The sequence below is a fragment of the Mastomys coucha genome, unplaced genomic scaffold (assembly GCF_008632895.1).
Source record: "Mastomys coucha isolate ucsf_1 unplaced genomic scaffold, UCSF_Mcou_1 pScaffold16, whole genome shotgun sequence".
Lineage (NCBI taxonomy): Eukaryota > Metazoa > Chordata > Mammalia > Rodentia > Muridae > Mastomys > Mastomys coucha.
The window spans coordinates 92,294,794-92,298,221 of NW_022196898.1; positions in this window are offsets into that span (position 1 = coordinate 92,294,794).

Consider the following 3,428-nt stretch of genomic DNA (forward strand, 5'->3'; position numbering starts at 1 on the left):
TGTGCCAGGACACAGCCTCCGCACCACACAAAAAGGTTATTTGTTTTATTAAGCTTTTTCATATATATTTTGGTCATGCTTTCCCTCTTCCAACCTCCCCACTTTATGTCCTCAAACAAAAACAAAAGCACAAGGTGGTCCACTCCTCCCAAAAAATTCAAAAATAAAGACAAAAGAGCAAAAGACCAAGAAGACAAAAAACTGCCAAAACAGTCAACACAATGTCCGCAGAGATGCCATAGTGCTCACCCTTGGCATGACACCTGCCCTGGATACACCCAGGGAAACTTCACTGGGGAAACTGGTTTTTCCCTTTGTCAGTGGGTGTCAATTCACATAGCTTCCTGCTTAGGGCTGGGACCCCATGGCCACTTCCCCTTTTAGTGTGTGGACTCTGGCTTGCACGTGTGCAGCTTCAACCACCTTCCTGAGACTTTGCGTCCCCTTCCCCTTCTCCCTGCTTGGATGCAGTCTGGTTTGAATGTGTGCAGAACTTGTTCATGCTTTCAGCCTCTGTGAGTTCGTATGGGCTCCTATGTTGCTGAGTCTGGAAGACCTGGAAACGATTTTCCTTGGGGTTATCCACCACATTTGGGTCTTTTCTTATTTTCTCTCTCTTTTTATTTTTTACATCTGCAAGACCTTGGTAAAACAAACATCTCAGTATCTTCTAGTTAACAATCATCTTCTGCTCCCTTTTTATTACGCATTGTTCTTCTGATATATTTTATCCTCTTTCCCTTCCCCCAAGCCCCTCCCAGATCCTTCCCACTTCTTTACCCCTCTACTTCATGTTTTTTCTCAATCTCTTTGAAAACACCCCAAGACAAATATCAAAACAAATAAACAAATCAATAAGACAAAAAGAAAAGAAAAGAAAAGAAAAAAAAGGGAGCTCATTTTATGAGCACCTACTCTTGGGCATGGGGCCTGCCTGATTTGTGATTAATATGCTCAGTGAGACTCCATTGGAGAAAACTGATCCTTTCTCTGTCCACTTGTATCAACTGCAAATAGATTCTTGATTAGGGGATGGCCCCCTGTTCACTTCCTCCTCGGTGATGGGACCTCCTATGGCTTGAGCCTGTGCAGATCTTGTGTGCCTTGCCATCTGTCTGTGAGGTCATGTGTGCATCTATCCCATTACATCTGGGAGGCACTGTGTTCTTGACGTCATTTATCAATATACAATCTTTCTGCCTCCTCTTCTGCATAGATCCTTGAGCTTTGAGAGGAGGGATTTGATGCTGACATCCCATTTAGAGCTGAGTGATCTACATCTCTCTTCACTGCACATTGTGGAGTTGTGGGTCTCAATGTTAGGTCCCTATCTACTGCAAGGGAATTGATTAAGGATTAGACCTATGCATATATAGCTATGTCCTTAGGAATCATTTTATCTAGTCTTGGGTTCTTGGCCACTGTCAGGTATGTGTTCTATTCCCTGGAGTGGGCCATCAATAGAATCAGAAAGTGGTTGGTCACCCCTATAACATTTGTGCCACTACTGTACCAGTCTATCTTGCAGGCAAGTCACTGTTGTAGGTCACAGGGTTTGTTGAAATGGGTAATATAGATAATTACCTTTCCTTTCTGGTAGCATGCTGAGTACCTCCCAGCACTAGTCAGCAAGGGTGAAACTTCTTATTAGGCACCAGCTTGACTTTTCTCTGTCTGATGGCCTGAGTGATTGATATCCTTAGCGGTAGGACCTTGTTGTTATGTTTCAGAGAGTAACCAATAGCCTTGATGATAGCCTATGATGTTTGGGAGTCTCCATGGGGCTTCATTGGTCAACAACTTCACATGATGTTGAGGCATTGGAATTCTTATTTGGTAGCATAAGATGTAATTGCAGCATTAGCTCCCCTATTACTTCGTGACTCTATTTACATTCTGTTCATATATGTATATATACATATATATATTTAATATATATATAAATATATATATTTTAGGAAGCTTCTATAGCAGGAGGTGTCCATAGCCTTAGTTGTGTCCTGCCCCATATTTACTCCTCTTATACCCCTCCATATTTAATTCTCCTATTCAAGTTCCCTATTATCTCTACCTAACACTATATTCTGTTTCCTGTTCCTTGGGAGAGTCTCTCATTCCTCTGTTGGCCTCTCACAAGGTTCTGAATGTCTGTGGTTATTCAGATTGTAGTAGACATTTTGAAAGCTCAGGTGTTAACATTCTACACATAAGAGAAATTGTGTCCTTTGCTGTATAGAAGCTTTTCAGCTTCATGGGGTCATATTTATTAATTGTTGGCCTTAATAACTATGCTATCAGTTTCAGGTTCAGAAAGACCTTTTCTGCACTAACAAGTTCAAGCCTATTTCCTGCTTTCTTTTCTATCAGATTCAAGATATCTGGTTTTGTCAGGCAGCGGTGATGCACGCCTTTAATCCCAGCACTTGGGAGGCAGAGGCAGGTGGATTTCTTGAGTTCAAGGTCAGCCTTGTCTACAGAGCGAGTTCCAGGACAGCCAGGGCTATAGAGAGAAACCCTGTCTCCAAAAAGGAGCATTTTAAAGGATATCTGGTTTTATGTGAGGGTTCTAGATCCATTTTAGGTTGATAGGGTGATAGAAATGAAGTCTATCTTCATTATTTTTTAAGCAGCCATTCAATTTGACCAGCACCATTTATTGAAGACACTCAGGACAGAAATTTAAAACAACGATAAATATGTTAAACATGGTCCTGAAGCAAGTAGTAGGTGTGAACAGATAATTATTGTACTCAGAGAAATGAAAATTCTAGAAAAGATTGAAAAAGAGAATGCTACAGGAAAAAGTGTTGTAAATGAAATCAAGCATGCCTTTCATGAGCTTATTGGTAGACTGAACTATATCAGTGAAGATATCAAAATGAAAATCAGAGAGAACAAGACTGAAAAACCAAAACATCCAAGGCCTGGGTGACAGCAACAAAAGCATATTCACTGTGTGATCCCAATTGATGTTCTCACAAAAGCAAAATGTTGGAGGGTGAAAAGAGGAGAGGTTTCCAGGGCTCAGATCAGGGCAGAGGGTGAGCAGAGCTCAGATGGTGTTTAGGGCAGTGACAATTTCCTGCAGAATACTATAATGCTTTATACCGTTGTAATGACCTTTAGGATGCAGAGTACCAAGGGTGAGCACAGATGAGAACTGGGAGCACTGGGTAATAATGATAGATGTAGATGCTCAGAGTGGTATCAGTCTTCTAGAAAATGCTAGCAGTGAATTGATATTTGAACACATGATTATAGCTTTATCATTCACAACAGTAGCTCAAGTGTCCACTCATGACTAAATAGAAGAGGACATTTAGGGTGGAATATTTTTCAGCCTTCAAAAGGAAGGAAGTTTTCTCACATGCTACACTGTGGATGAGCCTTGACGATGTCGTAAAGGACAGATGTTGACTGCCCACTCA